The sequence below is a fragment of the Panulirus ornatus genome, chromosome 2 (assembly GCF_036320965.1).
Source record: "Panulirus ornatus isolate Po-2019 chromosome 2, ASM3632096v1, whole genome shotgun sequence".
Classification (NCBI taxonomy): domain Eukaryota; kingdom Metazoa; phylum Arthropoda; class Malacostraca; order Decapoda; family Palinuridae; genus Panulirus; species Panulirus ornatus.
Genome location: NC_092225.1, coordinates 32,208,943 through 32,233,424, shown reverse-complemented (window position 1 = coordinate 32,233,424; position 24,482 = coordinate 32,208,943). Strand labels below are relative to the sequence as shown.

General features: G+C 47.7%; 1 protein-coding gene across 1 annotated transcript in view; it reads left to right on the top strand.

Annotated features, from left to right (window-relative positions):
* Window positions 1-24,482, top strand: part of LOC139755977 (lachesin-like) — a 244,332-nt gene that overhangs the window by 56,546 nt on the left and 163,304 nt on the right. The window lies entirely within an intron of this gene.

Here is a 24,482-nt window from a genome sequence, read left to right as displayed (position 1 = left end):
GAGGGGTAGTAACAGTGGGAGGGGTAGTAACAGTGGGAGGGGTAGTAACAGTGGGAGGGTAGTAACAGTGGGAGGGGTAGTAACAGTGGGAGGGTAGTAACAGTGGGAGGGGTAGTAACAGTGGGAGGGGTAGTAACAGTGGGAGGGTAGTAACAGTGGGAGGGGTAGTAACAGTGGGAGGGGTAGTAACAGTGGGAGGGGTAGTAACAGTGGGAGGGGTAGTAACAGTGGGAGGGTAGTAACAGTGGGAGGGTAGTAACAGTGGGAGGGTAGTAACAGTGGGAGGGTAGTAACAGTGGGAGGGTAGTAACAGTGGGAGGGTAGTAACAGTGGGAGGGGTAGTAACAGTGGGAGGGGTAGTAACAGTGGGAGGGGTAGTAACAGTGGGAGGGTAGTAACAGTGGGAGGGGTAGTAACAGTGGGAGGGTAGTAACAGTGGGAGGGTAGTAACAGTGGGAGGGGTAGTAACAGTGGGAGGGGTAGTAACAGTGGGAGGGGTAGTAACAGTGGGAGGGGTAGTAACAGTGGGAGGGTAGTAACAGTGGGAGGGGTAGTAACAGTGGGAGGGGTAGTAACAGTGGGAGGGGTAGTAACAGTGGGAGGGTAGTAACAGTGGGAGGGTAGTAACAGTGGGAGGGGTAGTAACAGTGGGAGGGGTAGTAACAGTGGGAGGGGTAGTAACAGTGGGAGGGGTAGTAACAGTGGGAGGGGTAGTAACAGTGGGAGGGTAGTAACAGTGGGAGGGGTAGTAACAGTGGGAGGGTAGTAACAGTGGGAGGGGTAGTAACAGTGGGAGGGTAGTAACAGTGGGAGGGTAGTAACAGTGGGAGGGGTAGTAACAGTGGGAGGGTAGTAACAGTGGGAGGGGTAGTAACAGTGGGAGGGTAGTAACAGTGGGAGGGGTAGTAACAGTGGGCAGGGTAGTAACATGGGAGGGTAGTAACGTGGAGGGATGTACAGGTGAGTGAGGGTAGTAACAGTGGGAGGTGTACACAGTGGTGAGTGTAGTACAGTGGGACGGTAGTAAAGTGCCAGGTTAGTAACGTGGAGCGTACTGTAGCAGTGCTGGTGAGATGCCTCAGTGAGTGCCTCACTGGTGTAGTGCCTCACTGGTGTAGTGCCTCACTGGTATAGTGCCTCACCGGTGTAATGCCTCTGGTGTAGTGCCTCACTGGTGTAGTGCCTCACTGGTGTAGTGCCTCACTAGTGAAGTGCCTCACTGGTGTAGTGCCTCACTGGTGTAGGTGGTAGTACTAGGTGCCTATGGGTAGTCCTCAGGTAGGCCTCACTAGTGAGTGCCTCATGGTGTAGTGCTCACTAGTGTAGGCCTCATGGTGTAGTGCCTCATGGTGTAGGCTCACTGGTGTAGTGCTCACTGGTGTAGTGCCTCACTGGTGTAGTGCCTCACTGGTGTAGTGCCTCACTAGTGTAGTGCCTCACTGGTGTAGTGCCTCACTAGTGTAGTGCCTCACTGGTGTAGTGCCTCACTGGTGTAGTGCCTCACTAGTGTAGTGCCTCACTGGTGTAGTGCCTCACTAGTATACATACCACTAGTATACATACATACCTCACCTGTATACATACACCTACGTGGATGAACATATACAAAGATGACGGGGTTTGATATATGTAACAAGTGTGAGTGTGTCAGAGCAGGTAGTGAGGGAGAGTGATGAGGGGAGAGTGAGGGAGGCTACAGGGGGAGACAAGAACATTGTTACACACAACTTTACCTCACATACCTCCTGCCCACCCATGTGTGTGTGTGTGTGTGTGTGTGTGTGTGTGTGTGTGTGTGTGTGTGTGTGTAATTACTTACATGTACTGTAGTGGAGGAAGGTGAACATTCTGCACCATCCTGCATCATGTGAACCTGTCGTCCACTCTCATCACCTCTTCATTACCATCCACACACTAGCCTCCTGCTCCACACGTACTTCAGAACTATTTTTCTCCTAGTGTTGTCCTGGTGTGTGGTTGTCCTGGTGTGTGGTTGTCCTGGTGTGTGGTTGTCCTGGTGTGTGGTGTCCTGGTGTGTGGTTGTCCTGGTGTGTGGTTGTCCTGGTGTGTGGTGTCCTGGTGTGTGGTTGTCCTGGTGTGTGGTTGTCCTGGTGTGTGGTGTCCTGGTGTGTGGTTGTCTGTGGGTTGTCTGGTGTGTGGTTGTCCGGTGTGTGTACGGAGTATGTGTGGTAAGGTGTTTCTCATCCTCGTTGTTACGGAGTATGTGATGGTAAGGTGTCTTCCTCATCCTCCGTTGTGTACGGAGTATGTGATGGTAGGTGTCTTCTCATCCTCGTTGTGTACGGAGTATGTGATGGTAAGGTGTCTTCCTCATCCTCCGTTGTGTACGGAGTATGTGATGGTAAGGTGTCTTCCTCATCCTCCGTTGTGTACAGAGTATGTGATGGTAAGGTGTCTTCCTCATCCTCCGTTGTGTACGGAGTATGTGATGGTAAGGTGTCTTCCTCATCCTCCGTTGTGTACAGAGTATGTGATGGTAAGGTGTCTTCCTCATCCTCCGTTGTGTACAGGAGTATGTGATGGTAAGGTGTCTTCCTCATCCTCCGTTCTTGTACCACTGACCGTGTTGGTCAAGGTGATGGCATGTGTGTTGGTGTCAGTGTTCCTCATGTGTGCTGTTACCGCTGGTCTTGATCATGTTGGCTCGCTGGACGTGAGCAGCGTGTGCAGGTGATACCTGACCAGAGCCATGTCAAGCGTGATCAGTTGATCCTACGACTGATACATGATATCTCGAGCTATGAAATCATGTCATTTGTTGCTTGCATTACGTTCTACACAGCTGGACGTTCTTCATGATTGGTCCTTGTGTGATGACTGATGATCATCATTGGAAGTTGTTTCATATTTGTTGTGTTTGTTATGGTTAACCCAATATTCTCTTCTTTCGCTCGACGCCTGGCCTTCCTTCATCAGCTTCCTGAACATTTTGCATCGCTGGAAAATGTGTATCTTATCTTACGTCTATCAGTGTTGGGGAAAGCCATGGTCAGCACCACACGATGCCTCACTCACACACTGAAGGTTTCCAGAAATGTGAGAACTTGATTATGATGAACATAACTCATGTCTCATTCCTCATCTTGTGTCCTTACAAATACACATTGTTGTGGTCTGTACCGTCCTACATGGTGAAGGTTGTGGTCTGGGAGTCCTACATGGTGAAGGTTGTGGTCTGGGAGTCCTACATGGTGAAGGTTGTATGCTTGTACACTCAGAAAGTCATCCATTTAACACGTTATTTTCATCATCAGATAATGACCCGGTAGCACTATTAATGTTCTCCCAAATCTTACATATTTTATGTAATATAGATGAAAGTTTTCTTCACGTTGTGACCAATTCCTTCAAATTCACCTTTACTGCATCTGATTTTCTTCCATCTTTCTATTATCATATCAAATGTTTCCTGATCCTGTGCACTGCTGTTCACTTGACGTTTCTCGTGTATGTTTTTATATGTTAACACAATCATCAGTATGTTTACTCAGCTAACCTGACTCATTCCTCATTACTCGCCTTCACCTCCCATGTATGCTGTCTTACTCGAAGGCAAGTATTGAGTTTTTCAAGTCACGTTTGATGGATGTTTCCTCATATGAAGTGTGGTAACATGGTGTTATCATGTGAAGTGTGGTAACATGGTGTTATCATGTGAAGTGTGGTAACATGGTGTTATCATGTGAAGTGTGGTAACATGGTGTTATCATGTGAAGTGTGGTAACATGGTGTTATCATGTGAAGTGTGGTAACATGGTGTTATCATGTGAAGTGTGGTAACATGGTGTTATCATGTGAAGTGTGGTAACATGGTGTTATCATGTGAAGTGTGGTAACATGGTGTTATCATGTGAAGTGTGGTAACATGGTGTTATCATGTGAAGTGTGGTAACATGGTGTTATCATGTGAAGTGTGGTAACATGGTGTTATCATGTGAAGTGTGGTAACATGGTGTTATCATGTGAAGTGTGGTAACATGGTGTTATCATGTGAAGTGTGGTAATATGGTGTTATCATGTGAAGTGTGGTAACATGGTGTTATCATGTGAAGTGTGGTAACATGGTGTTATCATGTGAAGTGTGGTAACATGGTGTTATCATGTGAAGTGTGGTAACATCGTGTCATCTTGCAAACATCAGAGGAAGTTTACATTGGGTTACGTGATCTTGTGTTTACTGTCACCTGGATTTGTGTTGACCTAACAGGTGGTGGTCAGGTGTGTTGACCTAACAGGTGGTGGTCGGGTGTGTTGACCTGACAGGTGGTGGTCAGGTGTGTTGACCTAACAGGTGGTGGTCAGGTGTGTTGACCTAACAGGTGGTGGTCAGGTGTGTTGACCTAACAGGTGGTGGTCAGGTGTGTTGACCTGACAGGTGGTGGTCAGGTGTGTTGGTGGTTGTCATTAGGTCTGAGCTACATCTGCCTCTCCCTGGTTACCGTCGACGACCATGACTGTGTCAACCTTGTGGTAACGTGAAGATAGATCACCGGCAATGTTGATGTTGCTACAAACTTCATCATCATCACCCAACCATCATCACCCAGCCATCATCATGCATCATCATCATCCAACCATCATCATGCATCATCATCACCCAACCATCATCATGCATCATCATCACTCAACCATCATCATGCATCATCATCATCACCCAACCATCATCATGCATCATCATCACTCAACCATCATCATGCATCATCATCACTCAACCATCATCATGCATCATCATCACCCAACCATCATCATGCATCATCATCACTCAACCATCATCATGCATCATCATCATCACCCAACCATCATCATGCATCATCATCACTCAACCATCATCATGCATCATCATCACTCAACCATCATCATGCATCATCATCACTCAACCATCATCATGCATCATCATCACTCAACCATCATCATGCATCATCATCACTCACCATCATCATGCATCATCATCACCAACCATCATCATGCATCATCATCACTCAACCATCATCATGCATCATCATCACTCAACCATCATCATGCATCATCATCACCAACCATCATCATGCATCATCATCACCCAACCATCATCATGCATCATCATCACCCAACCATCATCATGCATCATCATCACCCAACCATCATCATGCATCATCATCACTCAACCATCATCATGCATCATCATCACCCAACCATCATCATGCATCATCATCACTCAACCATCATCATGCATCATCATCACTCAACCATCATCATGCATCATCATCACTCAACCATCATCATGCATCATCATCACCAACCATCATCATGCATCATCATCACTCAACCATCATCATGCATCATCATCACTCAACCATCATCATGCATCATCATCACCCAACCATCATCATGCATCATCATCACTCAACCATCATCATGCATCATCATCACTCAACCATCATCATGCATCATCATCACCCAACCATCATCATGCATCATCATCACTCAACCATCATCATGCATCATCATCACTCAACCATCATCATGCATCATCATCACTCAACCATCATCATGCATCATCATCACTCAACCATCATCATGCATCATCATCACTCAACCATCATCATGCATCATCATCACCCAACCATCATCATGCATCATCATCACTCAACCATCATCATGCATCATCATCACTCAACCATCATCATGCATCATCATCACTCAACCATCATCATGCATCATCATCACTCAACCATCATCATGCATCATCATCACTCAACCATCATCATGCATCATCATCACCCAACCATCATCATGCATCATCATCACTCAACCATCATCATGCATCATCATCACTCAACCATCATCATGCATCATCATCACCCAACCATCATCATGCATCATCATCACCCAACCATCATCATGCATCATCATCACCCAACCATCATCATGCATCATCATCACCCAACCATCATCATGCATCATCATCACCCAACCATCATCATGCATCATCATCACCCAACCATCATCATGCATCATCATCACCAACCATCATCATGCATCATCATCACTCAACCATCATCATGCATCATCATCACCCAACCATCATCATGCATCATCATCACTCAACCATCATCATGCATCATCATCACCCAACCATCATCATGCATCATCATCACTCAACCATCATCATGCATCATCATCACTCAACCATCATCATGCATCATCATCACCCAACCATCATCATGCATCATCATCACTCAACCATCATCATGCATCATCATCACTCAACCATCATCATGCATCATCATCACCCAACCATCATCATGCATCATCATCACTCAACCATCATCATGCATCATCATCACTCAACCATCATCATGCATCATCATCACTCAACCATCATCATGCATCATCATCACCCAACCATCATCATGCATCATCATCACTCAACCATCATCATGCATCATCATCACTCAACCATCATCATGCATCATCATCACCCAACCATCATCATGCATCATCATCACCCAACCATCATCATGCATCATCATCACCCAACCATCATCATGCATCATCATCACCCAACCATCATCATGCATCATCATCACTCAACCATCATCATGCATCATCATCACCCAACCATCATCATGCATCATCATCACTCAACCATCATCATGCATCATCATCACTCAACCATCATCATGCATCATCATCACTCAACCATCATCATGCATCATCATCACCCAACCATCATCATGCATCATCATCACTCAACCATCATCATGCATCATCATCACCCAACCATCATCATGCATCATCATCACTCAACCATCATCATGCATCATCATCACTCAACCATCATCATGCATCATCATCACCCAACCATCATCATGCATCATCATCACTCAACCATCATCATGCATCATCATCACTCAACCATCATCATGCATCATCATCACCCAACCATCATCATGCATCATCATCACCCAACCATCATCATGCATCATCATCACCCAACCATCATCATGCATCATCATCACTCAACCATCATCATGCATCATCATCACCAACCATCATCATGCATCATCATCACCCAACCATCATCATGCATCATCATCACTCAACCATCATCATGCATCATCATCACCCAACCATCATCATGCATCATCATCACTCAACCATCATCATGCATCATCATCACTCAACCATCATCATGCATCATCATCACCCAACCATCATCATGCATCATCATCACCCAACCATCATCATGCATCATCATCACCCAACCATCATCATGCATCATCATCACCCAACCATCATCATGCATCATCATCACTCAACCATCATCATGCATCATCATCACTCAACCATCATCATGCATCATCATCACTCAACCATCATCATGCATCATCATCACTCAACCATCATCATGCATCATCATCACTCAACCATCATCATGCATCATCATCACCCAACCATCATCATGCATCATCATCACTCAACCATCATCATGCATCATCATCACCCAACCATCATCATGCATCATCATCACTCAACCATCATCATGCATCATCATCACTCAACCATCATCATGCATCATCATCACCCAACCATCATCATGCATCATCATCACTCAACCATCATCATGCATCATCATCACCAACCATCATCATGCATCATCATCACTCAACCATCATCATGCATCATCATCACCCAACCATCATCATGCATCATCATCACCCAACCATCATCATGCATCATCATCACCCAACCATCATCATGCATCATCATCATCACCCAACCATCATCATGCATCATCATCACCCAACCATCATCATGCATCATCATTATCACCCAACCATCATCATGCATCATCATCACCCAACCATCATCATGCATCATCACCCAACCATCATCATGCATCATCATCACTCAACCATCATCATGCATCATCATCACTCAACCATCATCATGCATCATCATCACTCAACCATCATCATGCATCATCATCACCCAACCATCATCATGCATCATCATCACTCAACCATCATCATGCATCATTATCACTCAACCATCATCACCTACACTGTACATTGCTACTAAGATCATTTTGAACGTTTCGTTAATTACTTTGATGTATTGTATACATACCTGGCTACACTAACCTATGTATTGTATACATACCTGGCTACACTAACCTATGTATTGTATACATACCTGGCTACACTAACCTATGTATTGTATACATACCTGGCTACACTAACCTATGTATTGTATACATACCTGGCTACACTAACCTATGTATTGTATACATACCTGGCTACACTAACCTATGTATTGTATACATACCTGGCTACACTAACCTTCTCTTCCACGTGGAGCAGAACACCTGTCTGTACCTGTCTTGTGTTCACGATCTGTACTGAAGACTGAATATCCTGGAACTTCTCATCTTGTTAATAAATAGTTATTAACAATAATTATCCTGGCTTGTGTTGTTAATGTGATATGATCATTACTAACAACATCCTAGTTTGTGTTGTTAGTGTGATGTGAAGCGTTTCTGGTGATGTGTATCATCTTAGGTCATCATGGTCAGGTCAACACTTCTGCCGTGGGCTCAGATGTATTCCCTCCCTCTGAGCGGCGAGGGAGGGAGGGAGGGAGGGAGGGAGGGAGGGAGGGAGGGAAGTGGTTTATGGCAGGAAAGGAGTGGATGTGTGAGAAGAGAGGAAGTGTGTGTGTGTGTGTGTGTGTGTGTGTGTGTGTGTGTGTGTGTGTGTGTGTGTGTGTGCGTGTGAGGAGAGGGAGAGATGTCTCATGAGAGACATCTCTTGTTCAAAACTGGAGTTTAGTGTGAAGTATTTTGTTAACATCATATAATGGTAGAACTCAACCTCCTCTCCCTCCCTCCCCATCCATTACTACCTTCCCCTTCGGCCACGCCCTATTCCGTCCATCACGCCCTTCTTTATCCATCACGTCTCCTAATCATCCCCGTCCATCACATTCCCTCTCACTCCATCACCTCTCCCATCCACCAACCTCCCTCCTCCCCCTCCACAGCACTCTCTTATCATGGGGGAACTACTCCTCCTCTTCCAACAAGCCCTCTCATCATCCATCACCCTCCCATTCTATCCATCACTCCCCCTCTCCCTTAATCACCCCTCGTCCCCTCCATCATGTCCCTTCCCCTACATCATGTCCCCTCCCCTCCGTAACTCTCCCTTTTCATCCATCACGCCCCCTCGCTCTTAATCACCCCACATCCCCTCCATCATGTCCACACCCCTATGTCATGTCCCATCCCCTCCATTATGTCCCCACTCCTCCATCATGTCCCCTCCCATCCATCATGTCCCCTCCCCTCCATCATGTCCCCTCCCCACCATCGAGCTCACTATCTTCCATTACAGTGACATCCTCCATCACACCCTACCAATAAGAATCCCTCTTCGTTGTTTCCATCATAATCCCTCCATATGATCCCTCCATTAACCCCCCCCCCCCACTCCACCCCTGTATTACTTCCTTTTCCGAATGCTGCTTCCATTACCACCACAACGTTATGTTCCCTCCATCACACCAGTACGTTAGGTTGCTGTACTGTCCTGTCTCCATCTCTAGTGGAGGGTGGGGAGGAGCCTTCTGCTGTACTGTCCTGTCTCCATCTATAGTGGTGGGTGGGGAGGAGCCTTCTGCTGTACTGTCCTGTCTCCATCTATAGTGGTGGGTGGGGAGGAGCCTTCTGCTGTACTGTCCTGTCTCCATCTATAGTGGTGGGTGGGGAGGAGCCTTCTGCTGTACTGTCCTGTCTCCATCTATAGTGGTGGGTGGGGAGGAGCCTTCTGCTGTACTGTCCTGTCTCCATCTATAGTGGTGGGTGGGGAGGAGCCTTCTGCTGTACTGTCCTGTCTCCATCTATAGTAGTGGGTGGGGAGGAGCCTTCTGCTGTACTATATCGTGTCCATCTATATGATTTAGGAAGTAAGACTACTGAAGCAGACACCCTGGTCAAAGACCATCAGGTCTTCTGTTATCTGTCTCTTCCATGTGGTTCCAACATTACGACCCTCCCACTGTACTCCTTCTATGCTGTACACTTTAACATAGCCTACCCCAGCACCACACTTAACGGTCCTGTGCACCACACTTTACTGTCCCCCTGCACCACACTTTACTGCCCCCCTGCACCACACTTTACTGCCCCCCTGCACCACACTTTACTGTCCCCCTGCACCACACTTCACTGCTCCCCTGCACCACACTTTACTGTCCCCCAGCAGAGCGGTTTTCAAGGGTTTTTACAAATGACATTTGTTTACAAGGGACGACACGAAATATCAGAGCAACAATTAACACCTGCTGACCGGATGGCTCACATGTTGTATAGAGGAAACTGATAAATGAAATTACACTTTACAGTAACGTGGGATATTAAAGTGACCGACATTTTGTAAGTTAACCCTTACAACGGAATTATCAATAAAATTGCTGCAAAGATATTACGTCGAACACAAGTTACATGAGGAAATAATGCAAATAGATCGTTAACTTTTTCAAGGCCAGCAATTGTCACTTGTTAAACTGATGACCGCACACTACACACACACACACACACACACACACACACACACACACACAGTAGAGTACAGAAGCCACAGTGTTCCCCACATAACACATTCGCCTCACACCTCACATTATCACCAGTTCTAGAGTAGACCACGATGTCTAGACGGGAATTTTACAATACGATGATGTTTGGCGGCGAGTAAGACGGTAGAGAGGCTGCTAATCATGGTGAACACTGGGCAGTGTGGCCTCACATACTCACGAACGGTTACAGATCAAGGAGAACACTTCACGAGACGCAGATCAACGTTGTAGTTCACAGAGAGAAACGATGACACAGAAAGATTGTTGACTTAGATGTGTGGAAGTCGTCAGCTTCACAATCTTACAGTCATGGCGGGAGAACTGTGGTCAGTCATGGCAGGAGAACTGTGGTCAGTCATGGCGGGAGAACTGTGGTCAGTCATGGCAGGAGAACTGTGGTCAGTCATGGCAGGAGAACTGTGGTCAGTCATGGCAGGAGAACTGTGGTCAGTCATGGCAGGAGAACTGTGGTCAGTCATGGCAGGAGAACTGTGGTCAGTCATGGCAGGAGAATTGTGGTCAGTCATGGCAGGAGAACTGTGGTCAGTCATGGTGGTGTCACCTGGCGGGACCTGAAGCAGTGAGAGCAGGACTGGTGGAGACACGTTACTTGCACTCTCGTCCTCGGGTCTTCCTGGCGCTACATTATTTCTGAGCGAGGTACTGCAGGATCGGCCGAGCTTCCGTCTACTGTGATCACTTCTGCAGGAAGGTGCGAGGTCGTCCAGAGGAGCTGCAGGTCAGAGTGGCCAGTGTGTAGCGAGTCCTGCTGCTTGGTAGAGCAAGGCTCGCTGGTTCCTCAGTGCTTGTATAACTTCAGGTGTTGTTGTGTGGTGATGCCTGGCTACGGTGCTGGCATGACACTCACGTCTCCATCATACTACAGTCAGACCTGACCTCCTCCATCACGACCAGTCATCGTGTCTCCAGTCTGTCATGAGTAACCTCCATCTACCTTCCTCCATCACCTGTCTCCATCTTGACTTCCACCGTAACATGTTTATTTCATCACTTTTGACCTGTTACTACTTCCTTCACCACCTCCCAGTCATTTCCATCACGACCCCTTCATTATATTGTTCCATCACGACCCCTTCATTATATTGTCTCCATCTCATATACTCCATCACGAACCCTCTCTGTGAAATCCCTTCTATAAAGACCATATCCAACACGACTGCATCCCCTTCTTCAGGTCCACAACCTGACCATCTCTCTCTGACGTCCTCACCTTCAGGTCCACAACCTGACCATCTCTCTCTGACGTCCTCACCTTCAGGTCCACAACCTGACCATCGCTCTCTGACGTTCTCACCTTCAGGTCCACAACCTGACCATCTCTCTCTGACGTTCTCACCTTCAGGTCCACAACCTGACCATCTCTCTCTGACGTCCTCACCTTCAGGTCCACAACCTGACCATCTCTCTCTGACGTCCTCACCCCCTCCATTACGGCCACACCCCCTCCCCTCCATCACGTCCAAACCCCCTCCCCTCCATCACATACATGCTCACCTCTCCATTACGGCCACACCCCCTCCCCTCCATCACATGCACACGCCCTCCATAACGTCCATACCCATCCAGCACGTCCACACCCCCTGCATCACATGGTCAACCCCTCCATCACAACCCGAGCCTCCTCCCTCCCTCCCTCGTAGCTACGGATCCAGGTTGGTGTGAAAGTTTGGCGCGTCTGTCTTCATCAGCTGGTGGGCCACCATTAATTACTGCCGCCCCGTCACCTGTCCCAGTGGGGGGAGAAGGGAGGTATGGGGGTGTGAGGGGAATGGGGAGGGAGGGGGAGCGATGGCAAGGGGAGTGTGTACATGGGGAGGACAGATAAACAGGAGACCTGATGGTCCATGACGAGGTTTTCTGCTGGAGGACAGTCACATATCCTCACCTGATGTGATTAATGATAGAGAGAGGACAGTACAGCAGAAGGCTCCTCCCCACCCACCACTATAGATGGAGACAGGACAGTACAGCAGAAGGCTCCTCCCCACCCACCACTATAGATGGAGATAGGACAGTACAGCAGAAGGCTCCTCCCCACCCACCACTATAGATGGAGACAGGACAGTACAGCAGAAGGCTCCTCCCCACCCACCACTATAGATGGAGACAGGACAGTACAGCAGAAGGCTCCTCCCCACCCACCACTATAGATGGAGACAGGACAGTACAGCAGAAGGATCCTCCCCACTCACCACTATACAGCAGAAGGCTTCATATATTTGAGGTGCAGAACGTGTCGTGAGTTTGTGGGACATATTGTTTACTGTTTTGAGAATTTCTCATAAATTCTGATGTTGTCTGCAACGTCTTATTGTATGTTGAGATAATTACCTTAAACACGTGAATCTATCATGAGTGTATCTGACTGGACGAATTACGTTAATTTTTCTTTACTATTTGATTTTTGTAATTGTTTAAGTATTTCTTCCTTTTGTGAAGTTCGGTAAACAGAAGTTAAAGGCTTGCTTTAAATGAGGCGGAAATGTTACGTTCTGAAGGTGGAGGTGGAGAGGTGGGTGGTGGTGGTGTGAGAGCAGATGGGGAGGAGCTGGCGTGTGGGAGGGGAGGGCGAGGTACAGTGGTTGTGTCGTGTTTGTGTATGTACGTATATATATATATATATATATATATATATATATATATATATATATATATATATATATATATATATATATATATATTTACACACACGCACACACAGACAACCAGTAAAGGCTTAAGATATCATTTATGTCATTAAAGAAGATATTAATCATGATAATAACCATTTTGGCTGACGAAAAATTGATAAAGAAACACTGAACTACAACCCCACACCCCCATCCACACCCCACCCCACACTACCACCCACACACCACACCCACACCCCACGCATGGGAACAACCCCTGCCATACAGGAATAACCCTCACACCACAATGTGCACCCACGACCACTCTACCTTCACACACCACACAGTGTGCACCCACGACCACTCTACCTTCACACACCACACATTGTGCACCCACGACCACTCTACCTTCACACACCACAGCGTGCACCCACGACCACTCTACCTTCACACACCACAGCGTGCACCCACGACCACTCTACCTTCACACACCACACAGTGTGCACCCACGACCACTCTACCTTCACACACCACACAGTGTGCACCCACGACCACTCTACCTTCACACACCACACAGTGTGCACCCACGACCACTCTACCTTCACACACCACACAGTGTGCACCCACGACCGCTCTACCTTCACACACCACACAGTGTGCACCCACGACCACTCTACCTTCACACACCACACAGTGTGCACCCACGACCACTCTACCTTCACACACCACACAGTGTGCACCCACGACCACTCTACCTTCACACACCACACAGTGTGCACCCACGACCACTCTACCTTCACACACCACACAGTGTGCACCCACGACCACTCTACCTTCACACACCACACAGTGTGCACCCACGACCACTCTACCTTCACACCACACAGTGTTAACGTCTGAGCAAACCAGCAGCTCCTAACCCCACGTGTGTGAAGCCCCAGACCACAACTTCATAACCTACAAACCCACAACTTCACCCTACAACCCTACAGTGAAGGGGAGCCCCCCCCCCCTCTCTCTCCAGGTCCCATATGTAATCCCCCTCTTTATCCCTCACTCTCACTCCCTCCCTCAGGTGGACAGATGCAGGCAATAACTCGTGGCCTGTCAATACCACCACAAACTCTGCCGCCCACAAATATCCACGAAAAATAGGGACAAAATTGGTCTAAAATACCATTCTAGACAATTAACCTGGGACGGTCGGCTGCCCAATAAAAGTCCCTCTCCCCAACCCCCCCCTGGTCCTCCCCAGCACTGTCTTGCCCCGACACTCCAGCAGGACCTCCGGCCTCCCCCAGCAGGACCTCTGGCCTCCCCCAGCAGGACCTCCGGCCTCCCCCAGCAGGACCTCCGGCCTCGGGCTGACGGTGTCCAGCGTGTTACATATAAAGAGGTTAGAAGACGTGTAATCACGAGTGTAGTACACACACACACACACACACACACACACACACACACACACACACACACACACACACACACACACAGGTTGCCTGGTGTAGTGTTTAGCATTGTTGATCATGATTCACGCACGGGCCCAACGGGGCTCCAGTGATGGGCGCGGCAGTCGGCCCAAAGCTAACCAAGCTGTTCATCCCCCACTTGGAGATGGTCGATGAATTGGTGCCTGCGTGTGTGTTCCAAGTCAAGTATTGTATTTCCTAACAATAGTAAGTTTATGTAGACGTGAGTGAGGTGTGTGTGTGTGTGTGTGCACATCCTGACCCACTGTGTGGCCAGGCTCGGGTCTCGCGCATCATCCCGGCCAGCCACATCAACACTTCTCCACCTACCTGGATTTTCCTGAATATTGATCACTTTTTCACGACCATTATTAATGATAATGACTCACATCTTTATATTGACTCATAATGACTCACATCTTTATATTGACTCATAATGACTCACATCTTTATATTGACTCATAATGACTCACATCTTTATATTGACTCATAATGACTCACATCTTTATATTGACTCATAATGACTCACATCTTTATATTGACTCATAATGACTCACATCTTTATATTGACCATAATGACTCACATCTTTATATTGACTCATAATGACTCACATCTTTATATTAACTCATAATGACTCACATCTTTATATTGACTCATAATGACTCACATCTTTATATTGACTCATAATGACTCATCTTTATATTGACTCATAATGACTCACATCTTTATATTGACTCATAATGACTCGCATCTTTATATTGACTCATAATGACTCATCTTTATATTGACTCATAATGACTCGCATCTTTATATTGACTCATAATGACTCACATCTTTATATTGACTCATAATGACTCACATCTTTATATTGACTCATAATGACTCACATCTTTATATTGACTCATAATGACTCACATCTTTATATTGACCATAATGACTCACATCTTTATATTGACTCATAATGACTCACATCTTTATATTGACTCATAATGACTCACATCTTTATATTGACTCATAATGACTCACATCTTTATATTGACTCATAATGACTCACATCTTTATATTGACTCATAATGACTCACATCTTTATATTAACTCATAATGACTCACATCTTTATATTGACTCATAATGACTCACATCTTTATATTGACTCATAATGACTCATCTTTATATTGACTCATAATGACTCACATCTTTATATTGACTCATAATGACTCACATCTTTATATTAACTCATAATGACTCACATCTTTATATTGACTCATAATGACTCACATCTTTATATTGACTCATAATGACTCACATCTTTATATTGACTCATATGACTCGCATCTTTATATTGACTCATAATGACTCGCATCTTTATATTGACTCATAATGACTCACATCTTTATATTGACTCATAATGACTCACATCTTTATATTGACTCATAATGACTCACATGAGCCTGATTGTGAGAAGGTACTGGGTCGAGATGGTCAGGGTGCGGGACCCGTGGCCGCCATGCACTTCATGGTATAATGTCATGGGAAAGTATCACCATGATGGCTTCCCTCATGCACCATACACCTCCTCATGACGACGGGTCACTACACGTGAGGGAGGAGACGACCTCCCAGTCTGCTGACACGTGTTGCTGGTCCACCTGGTGACGTGTGTCGCAGTCACACACCTGGTGCTGACGCTCCACCTCTGGCCAGGTACTCCACCAGGGGTAGGTGGATGTAGCACGTCTCCACACCTCGCTCCACCCGTGGCCAGGTGTGGTGTGTCAGCCAGGGAGTCGCTAGGATATCAAGACACAAGACCAGAACCTGACTCTTGCCTGACCTGGTCTGTTGACACAGGAAGGTCAGTCTTTACTGTAAAGGTCACGTGTAAAGTATGGTGGAGTGATCAGCGTTGCTGACCATGAATCACGAGCGGGTTCAAATCCTGAACAGGTCAGTCTGCTCAGAGCCAACTTAACAGTTCATCTTTCTCTCAGTTACTCTTCATAAAAAGGACAGAAAAAGACTTTTCTTAACCGCTTGAGTTGGAGGGCTTGACCCGAGGGGTCAATGCTTGGCTCTTGACCTGACCTGACCCTTGGTGACCAGGTCACCGATAACGTTATCTTACGCAATTCTTGGGTTCTCATCCTGTATGAAGATATACAGGGAGGAGAGGAGTTACAGGGGAATACACGGAGGGGAGGATAAACTGTATAATCACCAGAGATAATGTATATATGCTGGAGGAGGAGGAGGAGTGTGGCCAGGGCCAGGGAGGGGGGGGGGGGAGCACCAACAGTATCCAGAAGGAAAAAAAATAGTTGAGCTTCCCCTGCCTGACTCCACTCGTGGCCCGCCCGCCTGCGGTCCGCTCCAGCCTGGGTTTTTAGGCAACGTCTGAGGATGGAGAGGAGGGGTTTTTATGTGGAGGGAGGCGTCCTGGGGCAGCGGGAAGGAGGAGGGGGCGTTCTGGGACAGTGGAAGGGAGTAGGAGGGTGTTCTGGGGCAGTAGGAAGGAGGAGGGGGCGTTCTGGGACAATGGAAGGGAGGGAAGATGCGTCATGGGAAGGAGGAGGAGGAAGGGAGCTTCTTAGGGCAAGGAGGGAGGGGGAAGGAAGATACTGTCCGAGTTTGATATTAGTGGGGAAAGGGCTCCCCAGTGGTGGGGTTGTGTGTTGAAGACTCCCCAGTGGTGGGGTTGTCTGTTGAAGACTCCCCAGTGGTGGGGTTGTCTGTTGAAGACTCCCCAGTGGTGGGGTTGTGTGTTGAAGACTCCCCAGTGGTGGGGTTGTCTGTTGAAGACTCCCCAGTGGTGAGGTTGTATGTTGAAGGCTCCCCAGTGGTGAGGTTGTATGTTGAAGGCTCCCCAGTGGTGGGGTTGTATGTTGAAGGCTCCCCAGTGGTGGGGTTGTCTGTTGAAGACTCCCCAGTGGTGGGGTTGTCTGTTGAAGACTCCCCAGTGGTGAGGTTGTATGTTGAAGGCTCCCCAGTGGTGAGGTTGTATGTTGAAGGCTCCCCAGTGGTGAGGTTGTCTGTTGAAGACTCCCCAGTGGTGGGGTTGTATGTTGAAGGCTCCCCAGTGGTGGGGTTGTATGTTGAAGACTCCCCAGTGGTGAGGTTGTCTGTTGAAGGCTCCCCAGTGGTGGGGTTGTCTGTTGAAGACTCCCCAGTGGTGAGGTTGTCTGTTGAAGGCTCCCCAGTGGTGGGGTTGTATGTTGAAGGCTCCCCAGTGGTGGGGTTGTCTGTTGAAGGCTCCCCAGTGGTGGGGTTGTATGTTGAAGGCTCCCCAGTGGTGGGGTTGTCTGTTGAAGACTCCCCAGTGGTGAGGTTGTATGTTGAAGGCTCCCCAGTGGTGGGGTTGTCTGTTGAAGACTCCCCAGTGGTGAGGTTGTCTGTTGAAGGCTCCCCAGTGGTGGGGTTGTCTGTTGAAGACTCCCCAGTGGTGAGGTTGTCTGTTGAAGGCTCCCCAGTGGTGGGGTTGTATGTTGAAGACTCCCCAGTGGTGGGGTTGTATGTTGAAGACTCCCCAGTGGTGGGGTTGTCTGTTGAAGGCTCCCCAGTGGTGGGGTTGTCTGTTGAAGGCTCCCCAGTGGTGGGGTTGTATGTTGAAGGCTCCCCAGTGGTGGGGTTGTGTGTTGAAGGTTCCCCAGTGGTGGGGTTACCGTATATCGTCTGTTGAGGTTTCTCTGGTTGGGTTACATTAGGTTGTGTGTTGAGGGTTCGTTGGTCAGGTTACAGTCAACCCCACACCCCACCATGACACGTCGACAGCCAAGCTTCTCCGTTACATAACGTTACGTTATCATGACCAGCTAAGGCCTTCTTTCTGCCTCATCTTCCCCCCTCGACCATCTCAGGCCAGAGTTTCTTAAACGAATCCAATTACTGCAAGATGCCAACCCTTTACCCCATCACAACATAATTGGCCGCCTTCCCTCACCAGCAGATTCGTTTATCTTGCTTCAGTCTAATGATCCTTGAGGCATATTGACAGGTAGGGTGCTGCTGCTCCCGACGGTTGTTCAGGACCTGTCACTTACTGTATAAGACCTGTCACTTGTGGATTAAAACCCGTGAGTTGTTGTCTAACAACTGTGTGTTGTGGATATGATCAGCGAGTTGTTGTTTAAGACCTGAGAGTTGTTTATCATAAAGGAGTTGTTTACGATTTCATTACCTAATGTCTGTGAGTTGTATAAGATAACGTCACAAGTGTTGTGAGCGACGCCAGTTGCTGTGTAGTTGAGGATCGGCTGTTGTGTGTGGAGGTATGTGAGACTCGAGAAGGTGGTTGATGATGATGATGATGAGTGTAGGAGCAGCAGTGGGTGGTTGTGGTGGTGAGGCTACACACTTCATGTTGGGTTATCACACCTTAGTTGTTGAACATTGTCAGGTTAGTGTAGAGTATAGGAGATTGTACTACACCCGCACTTAACACGAGATCACACCATCTGGCAACGCCGGCGCGTGGCAGTACACGTTACCAGGTGTTGTGTGACGTACGTGTTACCAGGTGTTGTGTGACGTACGTGCTACCACGTGTTGTGTGACGTACGTATTACCAGGTGTTGTGTGTGAGAGGGAGAGTGTTTGGTTGTACTTGTCGGACAGAGCGCCAGCAGCCGACGTGTATGTCAGGTAAGAGGTACAGACAGTGACCTGTGTGTGCCAGGGATTGGAACTTAAGAGGCACTGTGACGTTGGCACTACACCACCGTCACTAAACATCCTGATACCCCCAGACGGTAGGTAGCGCTTCTGTGGTCCACGGTTGCCTTCCACAGTCTACCTGAGAGAGAGAGAGAGAGAGAGAGAGAGAGAGAGAGAGAGAGAGAGAGAGAGAGGAGAGAGAGAGAGAGAGAGAGAGAGAGGTGGGGGGGGGGGAGTACAGGAGTAAGGAACCATTCTCCAGCCAGTCTGTGACACATTCCAATCAGGCAGCCACTAATGGGGGTCGTCTGTACTGGGGAAAAAGGTCATATGAGGGTACAGCTGGGAGGGACGTCTCAAAGACTCACATCTGCTTAACGGACGAGATGGCGTTTGATGTGACGGTGCGGGGCGGAGGGAGGCCAGCAGGAGCTTCTCTTCTTCATCTGGCGGGAGTTATTGCTCCCGGATCAGCCAGCTCACACACGACCCGCTGGCCATCTTCCTGGTTGAATGTCATATCCTCGTTAGGGTCAAGAAAGTAAACACTTTGTTAGGCCAGCGGGAGATAGAGGCAAACACGACACTACGGCAGCTGTAGTGCAGCATGACTGACTGCTGCCATCACCAAACCTCCCAACACTACGCTGACTCCAGCAACCAGACACCACACCTCATGCACTCATCCATGTTGACTTATGTTACCTTCCTGGTCATTGTAACACACACACACACACACACACACACACACACACAGAATGGGAAAGGTCATAAAATTTTCCTTTGTGTCGAGGTGTGTTAGTGGAAGGGATGCTTGGTTTCATCACCTGTTGTAGCCCAACAGTCAGCGTCCTGTTGTAATAAACAGTCCTAAACAGGGCAACAGAGAACACCAGAGCCCACACATCACGCACGTGGGGCAGCACTCACGAGGGGCGTCATGGATACATGGCCCACCAGCAGGAAGGTCTTGGACATTTTTTTAAGTCCGGATATATGGAATCAATACCGTGGCAGATGGTTTTATCTTGCCGTGGACCCCACATTGAAATTCCGGCAGCAACTCGGAATCAAGACGACGTAGCTCACGGCCAGAATATTGAGCCCCCCAGCGCCACACCTTGGCCGGACCCCACACATTGTACCCCTGCTCCTGGGGAGGTACCCTTGCTCCTGGGGAGGTACCCCTGCTCCTGGGGAGGTACCCTTGCTCCTGGGGAGGTACCCCTGCTCCTGGGGAGGTACCCCTGCTCCTGGGGAGGTACCCTTGCTCCTGGGGAGGTACCCCTGCTCCTGGGGAGGTACCCCTGCTCCTGGGGAGGTACCCTTGCTCCTGGGGAGGTACCCCTGCTCCTGGGGAGGTACCCCTGCTCCTGGGGAGGTACCCCTGCTCCTGGGGAGGTACCCCTGCTCCTGGGGAGACACCACTCATTTTTACCCTTTGAGATTTACATATGAAATTGGAGGAGAACGAGACAGGCAAGCAATGATGGGTGAATGATGACTGTGTGTGTGTGTGTGGTGTGTGTGTGTGTGTGTGTGGTGTGTGTGTGTGTGTGTGGTGTGTGTGTGTGTGTGTGTGTGTGGTGTGTGTGTGTGTGTGTGTGTGTGTTGACGACGTTTTCTGTGCATATATAGACACTTGGCTGTGATGATCAGGCTACAGTCATGCATGTGGTTGCCAGGCGGTCTGTAAGGCTGGTGTTTAAATCGTTACCAAAACTCGTGTTCATGGTAAATTCCCATGACGTCCATCGTCGATATAAACCGAAGATTCAAGAAGGAATATGTATGTGGCCAGGACAGCAAGGTACAAGTTCACCGCGATATTTGGATCTTAACTTTTCTAAATTTTCTTGTTAAGACTGACCCAGTCTGTTGTTAAGACTGACCCAGTCTGTTGTTAAGACTGACCCAGTCTGTTGTTGTCAGGCATCGTTTGTATTGCCATGACTCAAGATGTTTGTCAAAATGTTTCGTACTCGGTTATCTATATGTAACGTCCCAGAGAAACTACGGAAGGAAGTTAGAAACCACAAATGATGAGAAACACAGAGGTAACAAGTGATGATAGTAGGGTAACGCACACACACACACACACATAACACACACACACATACACACACACACACACACACACACACACACATAACACACACACACCACACACACACATAACACACACACACACAGCACACACACACACATAACACACACACACACACACACACACACACACACACACACACACACATAACACACACACACACACACAGAGGAAAGGTTGTTGTTGTTCGTTATGGAGACAGATAAAGACGCAATCATTTGTTGCTGTATCATCGGTGGGTTGTGAGGAATACATGGGTGGGTTGTGAGGAATACATGGGTGGGTTGTGAGGAATACATGGATGGGTTGTGAGGAATACATGGGTGGGTTGTGAGGAATACATGGGTGGGTTGTGAGGAATACATGGGTGGGTTGTGAGGAATACATGGATGGGTTGTGAGGAATACATGGATGGGTTGTGAGGAATACATGGGTGGGTTGTGAGGAATACATGGGTGGGTTGTGAGGAATACATGGTTGGGTTGTGAGGAATACATGGGTGGGTTGTGAGGAATACATGGATGGGTTGTGAGGAATACATGGGTGGGTTGTGAGGAATACATGGGTGGGTTGTGAGGAATACATGGGCTGGGTTGTGAGGAATACATGGTTGGGTTGTGAGGAATACATGGGTGGGTTGTGAGGAATACATGGATGGTTGTGAGGAATACATGGATGGGTTGTGAGGAATACATGGGTGGGTTGTGAGGAATACATGGTGGGTTGTGAGGAATACATGGGTTGGGTTGTGAGGAATACATGGTGGGTTGTGAGGAATACATGGATGGGTTGTGAGGAATACATGGGTGGGTTGTGAGGAATACATGGGTGGGTTGTGAGGAATACATGGGTGGGTTGTGAGGAATACATGGGTGGGTTGTGAGGAATACATGGATGGGTTGTGAGGAATACATGGGTGGGTTGTGAGGAATACATGGGTGGGTTGTGAGGAATACATGGGATGGGTTGTGAGGAATACATGGGTGGGTTGTGAGGAATACATGGGTGGGTTGTGAGGAATACATGGATGGGTTGTGAGGAATACATGGGTGGGTTGTGAGGAATACATGGGTGGGTTGTGAGGAATACATGGATGGGTTGTGAGGAATACATGGGTGGGTTGTGAGGAATACATGGATGGGTTGTGAGGAATACATGGATGGGTTGTGAGGAATACATGGGTGGGTTGTGAGGAATACATGGGTGGGTTGTGAGGAATACATGGGTGGGTTGTGAGGAATACATGGGTGGGTTGTGAGGAATACATGGGTGGGTTGTGAGGAATACATGGATGGGTTGTGAGGAATACATGGATGGGTTGTGAGGAATACATGGGTGGGTTGTGAGGAATACATGGGATGGGTTGTGAGGAATACATGGATGGGTTGTGAGGAATACATGGGTGGGTTGTGAGGAATACATGGGTGGGTTGTGAGGAATACATTGATGGGTTGTGAGGAATACATGGGTGGGTTGTGAGGAATACAGGATGGGTTGTGAGGAATACATGGGTGGGTTGTGAGGAATACATGGATGGGTTGTGAGGAATACATGGATGGGTTGTGAGGAATACATGGGTGGGTTGTGAGGAATACATGGGTGGGTTGTGAGGAATACATGGATGGGTTGTGAGGAATACATGGGTGGGTTGTGAGGAATACATGGGTGGGTTGTGAGGAATACATGGGTGGGTTGTGAGGAATACATGGATGGGTTGTGAGGAGTATAGAGAGTACAGTACAGAACCTGTTACCTCACTGGAAGTTGGTGTTAACCTTTGATAAACTTTCCTCGTAAAGTTTTTCAAAAATGTCAGAAAATGTTTTGTAAAGAAATATATTGAGTATAGTTGAGATACATAGATAGATAGATAGATAGATAGATAGATAGAGAGAGAGAGAGAGAGAGAGAGAGAGAGAGAGAGAGAGAGAGAGAGAGAGAGAGAGAGAGAGAGAGCAACTGCTTTGTGTAGCAGATGACGTGTTTAGCCCCACCACACGTCACACCGTCATGCATGTTGTAGAGAGAGACATGAATACCAGGCCACTGGTCTGCATGACACATTGTTACGTGAACAATATCAGGTTGTCTGACCAGCATCATGTTTACTTTGTAAAATATTTACATTATAAACATGAATAAGAACTGTGTATGGCACTCCATCAGAACTGATGCATCATTTGATAAGAAGCAATTTCACTTTTAAATGTTTAAGAAGAAAAATGTTTGTGGGTTGGTGAGTGTTATGTGATAATGGAGGGCACTGAGGATCTCAGGGATTCTAGATACCACTGAATTTTAATTAAGCAGAGACTACATCAATTCCACTTAGAGGCCAAATTATCTTTTCATAATGAGTCGTCCCAGTAAACCTGTTATGTATATTTGTAACCGATACTTGGGACCAGACAATCTGTTGAGAGGTTTGTGATACAACCTGCCAGTGTTTGTTGTGCTGGAGAGATGGTGTGCAGGATGTAGGTGAGGGAGCATGACTCGCATGTGTCTGGGGAGTGCAGTATCACATAGACGTACATATGTATAGTGGAGAGGAGTCGCAAGGGTGGTTGAGCTCCTCATATATCACGTATTTGTTTTGTTAGGCGTGTTCACTGGGGGAAGAGACGACGAGAACTCTGCAGCAGATGAGGAAGGTCATGTCGTGTGCAGCAGATGAGGAAGGTCATGTCGTGTGCAGCAGGTGAGGAAGGTCATGTAGTGTGCAGCAGGTGAGAAAGGTCATGTAGTGTGCAGCAGGTGAGGAAGGTCATGTAGTGTGCAGCAGGTGAGGAAGGTCATGTCGTGTGCAGCAGATGAGGAAGGTCATGTCGTGTGCAGCAGGTGAGGAAGGTCATGTCGTGTGCAGCAGATGAGGAAGGTCGTGCAGGAGGAGACTGAAGGGAAGGAGGCAGGACTGCTGCCTGAAGGACTGAAGATGATGCTGAAGCTGAAACCTCTGAGCATGAGTCTGTCTTACCCTCCAGCTGGG